Source organism: Mya arenaria, chromosome 7, assembly GCF_026914265.1.
Source record: "Mya arenaria isolate MELC-2E11 chromosome 7, ASM2691426v1".
NCBI lineage: Eukaryota > Metazoa > Mollusca > Bivalvia > Myida > Myidae > Mya > Mya arenaria.
This window is the reverse complement of record NC_069128.1, coordinates 40927023-40941664: the sequence shown is the minus strand read 5'-3', so window position 1 is coordinate 40941664 and position 14642 is coordinate 40927023. Positions and strand designations below refer to the sequence as shown.

At 34.9% G+C, this 14642-nt stretch overlaps 1 pseudogene; it reads right to left on the bottom strand.

The window, feature by feature from the left end:
- Nucleotides 1-644: 644 nt before the first annotated feature.
- On the bottom strand, nucleotides 645-3445 carry LOC128241145 (putative nuclease HARBI1; annotated as a pseudogene).
- Nucleotides 3446-14642: the final 11197 nt, after the last annotated feature.

Sequence of the window (14642 nt, the reverse complement as noted above, 5' to 3'; positions counted from 1 at the left end):
TTAACTCAAGTTTCTTTTTATACTTGTAATTAAAACTGACTTATTGTTTGCAGCAGTGACTCAGTGATCTGCACCTGTTCCTGCCATACTGTGATGCAAGCTTTGCGGGAAGAAAAGCTACGGCTCCAGATCAGGGTGCTCAAAAAACAGCTTGGCGAAGAATGATTATAGCCTCGGATTCATTTGTACTTTTAATGTTCAGGTATAAGATCATAATATATTTCACGGAGTGACCACCAAAATCTCTATTTCACAAGTGGTGTAGCTCATCTGTGAAATATTGGCTTCTGGGTTTACAATGTGAAACATTTTGCTATCTTACACTGAAATCAACACTTCTTTTATTATTTGCATAAATATATGAGATAATATAATTAAAATTTATTGGAAGTTTTTCAGGCAACCGGCCAAAATTTAGGCAAATGTAATGTCATTTTAGAATTGACATCATAAAAAGTGTGTACCAGCACTTTCCACGTTCATTCTGTATATGTATTTCCTTTCAGTAGGAGCTTGCTAAAATTTAAAAAATTAAAGAATGGTATCAAAATGTTATTTCACCTATTGAAATATCCTTTTCAATTCATCGGTTAATCTCTATATATCATTATAGAGGATATAATAAAAAACCTTACATGTACTGCTTAAAAGTAGGTGTTGGCGAAGTAATCTCTGTACTGCATACCATGTTAAGGAGCAATGTTGTTGTCCATGTTGTTAGCATTGCCACCGTCATCAATCACGTCTGGCATTGGTATGTTCCGCGCTTTACAGATATTGTGCAAAACATCGCAGGTCAGAACAATTATGTAATTTAGAGAAACAATGGAATGTTCTTATTCAGAAATTTAAGAACACTACTGTTCAATTTCAGAATAATTATGTCAACACCACAAATAACTTGTTTTTTTTTTTAATGTTTTTGAATTAATGAATTGATACACTTTAATAGTATAGATTTTCAGTGATTTTTTGGGAGATTATTTTTACAGCCTGTGCCTTGCAATTTGGAAAAAAGGTTCACTTTGGGAAAAATAAACAGGTCACATTGGCTTAAGTAATGGCAAATATACATGTTTTTACCTTTTTATGAATACATTATCATGTGAAAGAGTAAGTCTTGTAGAGATTTTGTTAATTTTCAAGAAATTCATTGTTTTCTTATTTATTAAAGTAGCCTTCATTAATTAACTTGGAAAAAATATATGATTTTGGTGGGGGGGGGGGAGGGGGGAGAATTACACGAGGGTAAACAGCCTTTAGAAGGCAGTAAATTGCAACCAAAAGAGCAAAAAAAAAAAAAATAATTTGAAACAAAGCTGTTTCATATTATGTATTGAATCGAATAAAATTACATGTATTAAAAACCTAATATGAAAAAAATCAGTTGTTTATTCAGATATTGTTTCAGAAATTGTCTGTTAATTCAGTATAAAAGTAAACATTGAAATCAACAAACCACACTGACCAAAAATAATATTAATACCATAAATGTGTTATTTAAATGGATTGAATTTACAAATATTGTCAATTTAATTTTGTAAATTTGAAAGGGTTCTTTCAACAACATTGAACAAAAAGGCTCCATACACTGTCTAAACACAGTATTAAGTGCTTTTTGGTTATTTCAATGTATTAGGATTTGATTAACAGAGTGTTAAATAGTAAATACATGTCAGTACTGGGTGTTTGTATGTAAAAAGAAATCATTTTTATCTGAATCTTTAATCATATTAAGAGGGTTAATGCACCCGGTGAAAGGTTGTTTTCATTTTCTAATTTAACTTATGTTTGCATAATTATGTATAACTGGAACAGTGAGCTCATGAGTTGTATGTTTGACATGTTATGCTGTAACATTGCTGGACATAACAAATGCAGGAATGAGTTGAATAAAACAGTATGTGTTCAGTAAATTTTCTGTGTCATGCTTATGTTTGTACCAGTAATGCTCCTTTAATTAAGCTTACACAAATACTTGCTTGTTTTTTAACTAAAAACTTTCCTTAAAGTTTTGGCCTAAAGTCTAGGACACAATAGCTAAAATTTTCAGCTCAATGTCACCATAAAACGTTTGATATAAACTTCCAAATCAAAAGGGTCACCTACCCATGATCAACATGTCCATCAAGTTCCTGGGCCAAACATGTTCATTGTTTCATTAGGAACTACTCTTCTGACAATGGCCACATGCCCATACATCAGTTTTGTTTTTGTTTGAAAAAGTGCATGAAACTTAAAAGTATATTTTTTTATGCAATTTTTGTTTTGCATATTACTAATACCTGCAATTTTTTTCTGGCTGCACCCTAATTTCACCATGGAGAACACCGAATCGTCTTTTAAGTTGGCCTATGCCTCTCTCCACCTTGGCTCTAGTAATTTTATGGGATCTGAAAAAAAAAAATATATATATATATATATCATTACATATACATTGACGAGTGTAAATAAGATTATTTTCTTACCACTGCCATATCAAAGCAAATGCACCGTGAGAACATGTATGCATCAGTATATTCAAAGGATTTCAGAAAGAAAATAATGAAGAGGGCATTGTTGTTTTTAATTACTTTGACGAAAAAATAGGTTTAGTTATGTCTCGTGAAAGCTTCTAGTGTTACAGATCACCTTATTACATGATTAAATTTTACAATTGTCTTTCAGTGTTGACAAATGTTTCAATAATTGTTCACTTTGTTTACTATATCAATGTCATGCAGAATAATTACATTTACCTGTTGTATGCTGTTTGGCTACCAGGCTGGGGATTGAGGTATGGGGTAAGTAGCCACCTTCGCCCAGCATATCCGCTGTCCCCAAGAAGATGGTATTGACCATTAGGTACGTGAACTTCATCAAATAGGTTCCTAAGGCCACTCTGCTGAAGAATTCTGCTGTCATGTGCAGACCCTGGCCATCGGGCAACCACATTTGTTATTCTGTCAAAACCATCAAACACAACTTGTACGTTAATTGAATGGAAACCCTTCCTATTGACAAAAGACGGCTCATCCTCCGAAGGGGCCTGAATACGTATGTGGGTACCATCTATGACACCCACCACCTTTGGAAACTGTGCCAGTCCATAAAACTGTTGAACCTGTGCATCAAGCTCCCAGACTGTTAGTGGGAAACGCACAAACCTTCCCAAAACATCAGCAGATGACAGATGATTTGTCACTTCAGTCAATATTTTTGATACTGCTGGCTGTGAGACATTGTGCATGTCAGCATCGTTTAGCTGAATTCCCCCTGTTGCTAAGTACCTTAGAGTAATAAGGAGTTTGTCCATAGCCGACAAACTCTTATGTCTCATTGTAGCTGGCTCCAGTGCTGGTCCAAACACAGTTTCAAGGTAATTGATGCCTGCCTTGTTGAAGCGATACCTATCAACAAGTTGCTGGTTGGTAAGTTCATCTAGGATATTGCCCCTATCTGCCATACTGGAAGGATGGAACTAGCTGCTGAAAGTGTCTAGCCTAACTAGTCGCTAGACTTGTCAGCCAAAACCGGTCGCTGAAAGTGCCTAGCAGACTAGAACTAGCCGCTAGACTTGTCAGCCCCCACCAGTCGCTGAAAGTGTCTAGCCGCACTAGCCACTAGACTTGTCAGCCCAAACGGGTTGCTGAAAGTGTCCAGCAGGCTAGAACCAGCCGCTAGACTTGTCAGCTCAAATCAACTGCTGAAAGTGTCTAGCCAAACTAGCCGCTAGACTTGTCAGCCCAAACCGGTCGCTGAAGGTGTCCAGCAGGCTATAACCAGCCGCTAGACTTGTCAGCCCCCACCAGTCGCTGAAAGTGTCTAGCTGCACTAGCCGCTAGACTTGTCAGCCCCCACCAGTCGCTGAAAGTGTCCAACCACAACTACTGCAAGACTTGTCAGCCCCCACTGATCACTGAAAGTGTCCAGCTGGCTAGAACTAGCCGCTAGACTTGTCAGCCCCCACCGGTCACTGAAAGTGTCTTGCAGAAAGAGATGCTGGACTTGTCAGCCCTACAAGCCTGTGAAAAAGCAGAAACATAATTAAAATAATACAAACCAAAATTTGCGATGTTAAATGCCAATACTACACACCTTTATCAAAGCTGCCTATTTACAATCACAAGGCAGACAATACATAAAGATGCAAACATGTGGCTTACAATTAAATCACTCATTGATACATAAACAATTAAATCCGAAACCGAGCCTCATCCGAATACGTATTTATAATATTCAACTAGTATTTATACGACTATTAAATATTTTGCCACTTGAAGCTTCACATTTCGTGCGATAAAAGAACGATGTAATGACAGCAAAAACAGTATTATCCTTTTGTTTTAAACAAGAAAGTGCACAACTCTTTTAAAGAATAATCGTGAGGGGATGTTTTCTTTCTTTACTTCCACTGACGCAATTCGCATTTCAAGTCATAATGGAAACCTTTAATACGGTATTATCGGTATCTAAATATGAATACATACCTTTGGTAAACCGCCGATTGTATTATTGTCTGCAAACGATAGTTTTTAACAAAAACAGGATCAGCGTTCCTCGGTCTTGTAATTTCCTCAACTTCTAAGAATTTTTCCTCAACTTCTAAGGAAGGTTCGGACCTTCCTTATAATTTAAGGAAGAAATCGCTCCATTTAAGGATTATTTTAAGATAAAAAGTTTCTTTAATATCATTTAAAATATTTCTTGAAAAATAAGATTTTTTTAGTACATTTAAGGACTTTATGTATGAATTAAGGATAAAGTTAAAGATAAGATGCTTCTGTAATACGGACCCAGAAGAACCAGTTTGCTTTTTTTATTTATACGTTGCATTTGAAACAAAGAACAAATTATCGTATAATACGTTGTAAGTATGAGTAACATGTGTTTGTATATTATTAACGTTACTATCCAACTAATGTGACTCGCGAGTTCATCTTCCTACATAAGTGTGACCTCAGATGTTACCCATAAAATAAACAGTGTAGGTATAGGTATAGTCTACCGTGAATCTTACAAAGTTGCGGATCACCTTCGCATTACGTTGAATACCTGTATACATGTAGTTAAATAATTTTTAGTTGGTCGAAGACATACGATGTATACACACAGACATTGAAAGCGGAGCTATCAGACAAAGGTATCACAGAGGCGAATATAGATCAGACGGAGGAGCTGTACGAGACATTGACAGTTGACGGTCGGTGACTTGCATTAGTGTTATGTTGTCGAAACACCCACTGCAAAGGATTATGGCATATATTAAAAAGGTGCATGTTGTTATTGTATATAGATTGTGTATAACATGATATGCCAAACTTGATTCGATCTCCCAAAAATCGAAATTGCATTTGTGCATTTAGTGAACTTTGTTTTGAAATGCTTGTCGAAAAGTGGGAAAGTTGATTTATAACTGAACTCTTCGTTACGGCATCGATTTCTTTCTATTAATGTTTTGTCATGTTTACATAAGATATACAAATAAATATTACTTTACTACCAACAACATGAGTCTTTTTATGAAAACTTAATCGAACTTTTTTTTTATTAAATATCATCTTTTAGAAATTGAATCAATATATGTAATATATGTAATGTATACGTTTTTGGCAATTTGCATGTAAGCTATTATTATAAAGTGTATTAAAATTAGTCAGATTGTGACAGTATATTGTTCATCTAGACAATTTTGTTTCTCAATGTCTCAATATTGTATAATTGATGTAGTAGCTTAGTTTTCATATCGTTTTATATTTTAGAGAATTAAATGTGATATCCAGTAACATGATGAGTATTTCTATATGTATATATATATATTTTACTTTAAGCATTGTAGTACATTAAATATGGTTAATTATTTCAAGTTCAAATGTGCTCGAAGCTGCGCTGAGTTATAGTATGCGGTATAAGCGGAATTTACAGACGAAAGAATAACAGAGACGAATGTAAAACTTAAATATTGAAAACAAACATTCATGGTCGTCTGTCTATTGTCCATGGTCGTCTGTGGATAAATTTATTATCAAAGTATAATTGTTAAAATTATTGAACGTATTGTAATGTTTAAAACGTGTTATAAAGGATGTTTTAGGGAGATGTTTATTTAAAGATGTTCTAAAATTAAATCTGATAATATTTATTGTTTTAAATCGAAATTACAATTTATTACTCTTTATGATTTTTTTTGTCATTAAATACACTTTCAGATAAGTAATATTCCATAAGATGATAAACATGGAAACCATATGCCAGACATATTGGCTAAGCATGAACCATGTTTATAATGTTAATCGTCATATATCATTTATTTTGATCACATTTTGTTCATACTGTATTTTATGAGTTAAAATGGCTTTGTTAATGTAATTAATTTTAATAACATTGTCAATCCACTATATGTACTTCCCAGACATTTAGACACTTGTTTTGTGTGGCTGTTTAAGGATGCTCTGTTGTCTGTCCTCGTTAAATGTCAGATAAAAATGAACTTTTTGCATCTAAGTCATGAAAATATTTTATATCATATTTTTCCGGGTCCGGATAGGAAAATGCGAACCGAGGACCCACGCGTGAGCTGGTTTCAAGGCTCCACTCAGCGTTTTCATCAGTGCGAGTAAAACATTATATATATTTCATACAAACCTACAATTACCAATGTGTGGAAAAACAGACGTAGATAACTCATGTGTGTAAACGTTTACCAAAAAAGTGCTAGCGCTGTTGCTAACTGAAATGATGACGTGTAATGATTTCGGATCACTGTTCACGTAAAAAATAGTTCCACCAAAAGTGCGTTAGTGAGGACAATCTATTTCCTTTTTAATAATAAGTCTTGCTTAATATATATAAAATTGTGCTTTATTGAAAACAGTTTGTAATTTTTTATTAAACTTTAGATAAAATAAAAGAAGTCTGATACTTACCCATATAGAATATATAATTAAACACAACTCTATCGTATATGTTTATAATGTTCTGATAAGAATGCTCACATTCAAATAAAGCAGCAATAAACGGTCATGAAACAGATACAAACATGCAATACTTTATCTATAGCATTGTTCAAAGTCACAATACAACATTCTTAAATCATCCTAAACAACATTAACATATCGCACCAAAGCGAACTCTAGGGATGTTCGCATACAAAATAATATCAAGCTTATCATTTGTTTAGAATTCATTAAAATATGAAACGATTTTTTTCCTTGGGGGTTAAGCCAATCTTTTGAATGCTCGACCTTATCGAACTCGTAGATAATGTGCTAGTTTGTTTTATTTACGTTAGCATTCGGTTGAAAAAAAAATACGATTTAATGCCCTACCGAGTCATAAAATGTTTTGACGTATTTGGTACCAATAACGCCCTTGACAGGCGCTTGGTATAACTATGTTTATTTAAAGATGCACCCTTACTACCGAATAAAATTTACCACAACTAATACTATTGTTTTTCATATACTAAAAATGATGAATAATGTCGTTCTTTAGAAGGACAAAGAGTTTGATTTGAAAGAAAGTAGCAGAAAACACGATATTTCTTATGAGACGATGGTAGATCATAGTTCATCTTTTAGCACTCACCATCATTTATTTCTTTGTTTGCGTTTTCAGCTATTGAATACACGGTTACAATCTTGTTATCAGTAATTATTATTATCCATCAATGAAGTATCTGGTAAGTATTTAAAGGTTTATCACTCATGTTTGTTATACACGTGAATGTATTAAATTTGATTAAGAGTGTCACTTTAAGTCAATTGTGAGGTTGTGTACATACAGGTTAGCGTAAACCCTTAAATAGTTTATCTCTCATTGACCGTTTGAGGGCGGTGATCGTAACTGGTATAAATAAATGTTTGTCATGCCTCTTTGTTCCAACTGTGTTGTTTCTGTATTTTGGTCCTAGCGTTTTGCAACAGTTGTTAATTAAGTGTTTGACTACCGGGCTTGACCATGCAGTTTCCATTGTATTTGAAAACAAAATGATCAAAATGCATTTTGTATTTAGTACAACCCGCAGTAGTCATACACTGAACACAAATTTGTAGATAAGATACGTCACAGCTTAGAGCGATATTAGTTCTTATATTTTCAGCGATAGTTTGTGAAGCAATGTGTTTTTATGTTAAATAAATCATTAAAAATTAGGGCAATACATGTATTAACATGCATATCACTTGTAACCGTTAGTGCATACGTCTGTTATTTAGGTAATGATATTTTGTACATTCGCAAGCCTATGTCGTTTAGCTTTAGGTGTACTATACCTTTATCATCTACGACCAATCATAGTACTGCAATTAACAGTTTGGAAGTGATACTAGTAAATGATTGTGAGGTAAATGTAATACAAACGTGATAAACTTTGTTAAACAAAACAAAAGTACTGCTATGCAGTTTAATACGATATAAATGATTTGTATATACACGAACGTTTCATGTAAAATCTTATATTGTCGTATTCTATCTTAAAATGAACAGTTTTGTTTTGAAAGCGCTGCAAGTATCCATTGTAATCGTATACTATCATGATATTGTATTCAATGCGTGTAGCCGTATCATACTACAATCTCTGAATGTTAAAAATTGTCATACTTGTATGAGTCGCTATCATATCTGTATTTTAAATTAACATATTAATCGGAAAATAAAGACGGACATAGAATGCATGTTTGTGTACCAACTTGACCTAGCATCTCCAACACCTTGTTTTAAAATTATGTGGCAAAACTCTAACTTGTTAGTTCTATATCTAAACGGTTTGTCATGTCTCTCTCCTCTGTTTCTTATATACATATGTACATGCAATTCAAATCGCCCGTATACCTCCGTTGTAAGGTGTCCAAAACCAAAGGTATAGGCTATAATTCCCAATAAAAAGCAGCTCGTATCAACGACAATATCAAAAACACTAATTTTGCTGTCGAGGCAACAAACTAAGACTTGGCAAACTATGTTCTGGTAAGAACAACTTTTCAGTGAATTATAATACAAATATGAAGTATAAACATCGCAATGTTATTCCCTTCATAGGTTACTCTTATACCTGAAAGTCATCGGGTTGATGCCTGAGTGTATAGTGATATCTTAGGAGTGGTTTGCTGATAATTTTGACATCTTCTCACACAAGATATCTTAAAAACCATTAATGTACGTATTTGTTCCCATGAAGTTGGCCTTACACACAAGTTTCCTTAATATCATATTTTGTCGTAAATGGTGGAAAGCAAAATTGGAAAGTGTTGTTTTTTTTAAATTCAAAATTACTCCATCGACAAATAATTCATGAATGTGAACAAATGTTCAAAGACCATGTTTATTTTCGAATGAACGCTCTATGAATGTTGTAAAATGTTCAAAGACCATGTTTATTTACGAATGAACGCTCTATGAATGTTATCAAATGTTCAAAGACCATGTTTATTTTCGAATGAACGCTCTATGAATGTTATCAGATGTTCAAAGACCATGTTTATTTTCGAATGAACGCTCTATGAATGTTATCAGATGTTCAAAGACCATGTTTATTTTCGAATGAACGCTCTATGAATGTTATCAAATGTTCAAAGACCATGTTTATTTTCGAATGAACGCTCTATGAATGTTATCAAATGTTCAAAGACCATGTTTATTTTCGAATGAACGCTCTATGAATGTAATCAAATGTTCAAAGACCATGTTTATTTTCGAATGAACGCTCTATGAATGTTATCAAATGTTCAAAGACCATGTTTTTTTTCGAATGAACGCTCTATGAATGTTATCAAATGTTCAAAGACCATGTTTATTTTCGAATGAACGCTCTATGAATGTTATCAAATGTTCAAAGACCATGTTTATTTTCGAATGAACGCTCTATGAATGTTATCAAATGTTCAAAGACCATGTTTTTTTTCGAATGAACGCTCTATGAATGTTATCAAATGTTCAAAGACCATGTTTATTTTCGAATGAACGCTCTATGAATGTTATCAAATGTTCAAAGACCATGTTTGTTTTCGAATGAACGCTCTATGAATGTTATCAAATGTTCAAAGACCATGTTTGTTTTCGAATGAACGCTCTATGAATGTTATTGTTAAAGTTGTGTTTTTAAGTATCGCACAACGATAAAAGATGAACTGTCCATGTGACTTTAATTTAAAATTAAACAAATCAATCGAATTGTTTTTGGGATCACCTTCACCTTTCAAACAGTAAAACATAATAGCAATTGTTATGATATGGCTGCGTGCAAATGTTGTTATACCGATGGTTTTACCATATCTTTTGCAGCACACACACACACACACGCACACACACACACACACACACACACACACACACACACATATCGCGCGCGCACACACATACACGCACGCACGCACGCACGCACGCACGCACACACACACACACACAATTTTATGTAAATTTCCAAAAAAATCTTCATTTTAAGTGGGTTATAACTACAGTTGAACATTATGTAACGAAATGCACATTAAATGGCAAACCGTTGTTTATTAATTTAATTATTTTATCTCATTCTCAAATAATGTATAGTCGCGTTTAAACCAAACAAAATTTGTCGACATGGGTAATTTACCACAAGGGCCATATGTATCTTATAATAATGAAAGAGCGTGAAACAGAAACTGTCTGAATACTTTTTCGAACTAATGATACCCTACTTTCAAATCTCGAAGTTAATGTGTGGAGTATATAATGATGGCTTAATAAATTATTTTATAAGATTTAGAACAGAAAACAACGATTTGCCAGTCGAAATAGAAAGTGAACAATATATATAGCAATACTTTATTCACAGCAAATGTAATCTCCTTAATAATACTCATTTTGGCGACGAATTTCATTGTTTGCTAGAGTGTAGTCATTTCAGTAACGGAATACGACGTTTCATTGACGAGAATAAGTATAAAGCACCAGCATATTGTCAATTGAACTTGCTATGAATTTCAATGTTTTAAAAGTTGAGTAAATGTATAAAATTTCATTCTCGCAATTTTACCAAAACATATAATGTGTGTCTGTTCATGTTATCAAAGTACCTGTTATATGTGGTTCAGATTCATGTTCTTTATAAGCATTGCATGTTCAATACAATGCTATTTTTTATATAGGTATGACATGAGTTCATTGTATTAAAAGTTAATATATTGCTAATAAATACACATGATTGTATATTTGAACATAATTGCCTGTCCGTTTGTCTTAACGATAAGGACGCCCACATTAAATGTAATTGAGAAATACTTGTATACATATATATTCATAAGACAGCCCCTATGTCCCTGACAGTTCCAAGGAGATACTAATTGAACTCACCTATCCCTTCTGCAAATTCACTCTTGCAAAGGAGGTACTTCTTTGATGCCTGTTTATGTAGACTAAGTAAGGACTGTTTCATAACCGTCTATCATCGTCTAAACCCTTTGAAACTACTTTTTTAATAATTGATTTATAATGAATCATCTTTACGTCCATAAGGATAAAACAGGTACATGAGACTATTTATTGTGTACCTTATCAAACTGTCATACTATGTTATGAGTTTAAATTATAACGTGTGTTTTTCATTAAAAAACATATAGTTCTGCAGTGTTTTAGGAGGTAAGGTTTATATGTGCTACGGCATAACGCGTCTTAACGTAACAAAGACCTAGTCTATTGAAGTATGTCTTGAACCTAAATCAACATGCCGAATACTGATTGGTGCTTAAGATGTTATATGCATAAAGCACTTAAAAATGATCAAAGTCAACCTCATGGCTATGATTTGTTGACATGTATTTATCAATCAGTACTCGATCTTGCTTTCACGCCTACCTAAGGCCGGATGTAGGACTGTCGATTTAACCTATTAATATAATCGGCAGTAGCGCACGTGCGGCACATATATATTTTAATACGGGTTAAATTCTGCATTTTCGGTCATTTAATGTTTATTACAAAATAGGTTTTACAACGTTAAAAGAGCACAATTCTTTGTCTATGTAAAGTCTAAATTGTAATTATTATTACAAGTGTAATCATAAGTACACATGTACAGAAGCTTTAGTTAAATACAAATGGTAAAATAATATTAAACACCTAATAATGACAAAGGAATCGGATCTGCGGTCTTATAACACTTCATAGGATGCATTTTTCGGCTACCTTCTAGAATTACATCCGTCCTTAGCATCGGCAATGATATACAGTCGAACCCCGTTGGCTCGAACTCGCTTGGCTCGATTTCCTCGATGGATCGAACTAGATGTAAAATACCGATTTTTTTATACTTAAGGTAAAAAAAAATCCTGCTATTTCTAGACTCGATGTATTTTCGCCGGAGCCATCAGGGTTAGATTTTACGAGATTTCTGATAGCAACGCTGAAAGGGGGATATAAGTATATTCATCTTCAAACGCATTTCAAACTTCCTGAACATGTATATGTACAGTGAAGGGGACTTACTTGTTTTGCGTATACATTGTCGTAAAACGATACTCAGTGACGTTGGGGAACTGGATGTCAACATTACTGAACATGCTCTGTCAGAACCTTTTCATAGACTTTAAATGGCTATCCATTTTTTACATAAAAAATGTATAATGCGGATAAATAACTGCAGTAGATAGTGTGTAGTCGGTAAATAGAACATCAAAGTGTTGTCCGATTACATTATGCAAATAACGGCGTTTTCGCGAATATCGAATTATTGAGTTTTGCAACAATTCAACATTCTCATTTATGGTAATGATAAATCTATCGGAATGGAATTTTAACTGAACTTATGCTAAACGTAATAATTGAACTAAACAGTGAATCTATTACTGAGTTTTATATTATCATTTGTCCAATCTGCAATTAAACTTGCAATGCATTCATTTACACGTTAACTTACCATTGCCAGAGCGTAAACTACTAGTTAAGGTAGTTTATACCTCTAACAATAGCATCTCTTTAAAACCCAAATTTGCATGCAATTTAACCCAATACTAGTACCTATTCACCACAACTGTTTACGGATGGTCGAGTGCATCGAGGGATAAACACTCCCAGTATTCGCTTGACCAATGCTAACTTTATAAGGAAGTTATCGATTGTTGTGTGTGTGAAGCATAGAATGATCGACGCATTTAATAATGATGGGGAGAGTAGTTATAATACACTGTACGTGGTCTTGCTCAGCTCTCGCATGATTTTGAATGACCGGTAGCGAAGCGCTGGTGGACAGCGGCTGACGCAGGCCGGTAGTTGGTATCACTAGTAAATAGGTTGATGCTGGATCCTGAGGATGGCAGTATTGACGGCTTGGTTTTCTTAGTGGACTGGAACAACATGCGGCGGGTATTATTGCGTGAGCAACTCCTTTGGAACGTACCAAGATGCAGCCGGAACAATACGCCGTGTGCGATTTGGCGACAGGTTTCCCTCGACTCTTCCACATTTAGGTATGTTTCCTCTTACGGAGGTTGGATACAAATATGCTTCAATAACAAATGCGCTTTGAAGATGCGAAACGAATTAGTATAACATATTTCGTCATTCGATTGTTTGGAAAATGGTAAAACAGACGCGAACATTGATTTGAAGTACAGTTAAAGAAAAACTTATTACTTATCCGGTTTCTTTCGTAACAAGCATATCAAGATTTTCTTCTGATGAACGTAATCCAACTATCAGTATGCTACATGCAGGTGCAGGTCATGGTGACGTCGCTGCGTGTTTTGGTGTGTCGCGTGTGACAAAATTTCGTCTGGCCCGTCGAACACCTGACACAGTTAATGATCGCCATATATTCGGCAGGCCGCGAGTAACGACCCCTGCGAAAGACCGCTATATGTGGACGTCACATCTTCGTAACAGATTTTTCCAGAGAACGACCAACGCAGCTATAAAACCTGGACGTACCAATGCCAGGATATGTTCTCAAACGGTGAGAAAAGGCTTGCCAAACATTTACTTTGAGATAGACGCCCACATATTGGCCCGTGCCTTACAGCCGAACGTCGACGTAAATGTCAGGATTGGGTACACCAACAGTACCGTTGGACTCCACAACAGTGGAACACCGTGTTATTAAGCGACGAATCACGGTTTTGCTGGGATGACGCATTAGTTTTTATAGACGATGCAACAAACGGTTTTCGGACGCTGTGTACGTCAGACAGCTCGATTTGGGGGACCTAACACTATGGTGTGCGGCGGAATATCCTTTCATTTTCGAACCCATTTAGTGGAAGTGCAAGGTAGGACAGCGATATCGAAATGAGATATTGGAGCCAGTTGTTGCACCATTCATCAACGTCATTCCGAACGTCACTATGTTCCAACAGGACAACGCTAGATGCCCACCGCACAAGTTTTAACCACCTACATTCAGAAGATAAATATTCAAGTAATTCCAAAGCCTGCATTCTCACCTGACCTGTCTCCAATCGAGCATTTATGGGACGTCTTGAAACGCCGTGTTCGACAGCGTAATCATCAAAACGCTTATGAGCTTACACGTTTAGTGCACGAATTTTGAGCAACGATACCACAAGAGACGATTAAGACCCTGATTTGCTAAATGCGACGCCACTGTATTACAGATAGAGACGCACATGGACATACCAGATAGTGATTACTTGTGAGCTTACGCATGATCGTTTTAAGAGCAGCAAATAATCTGC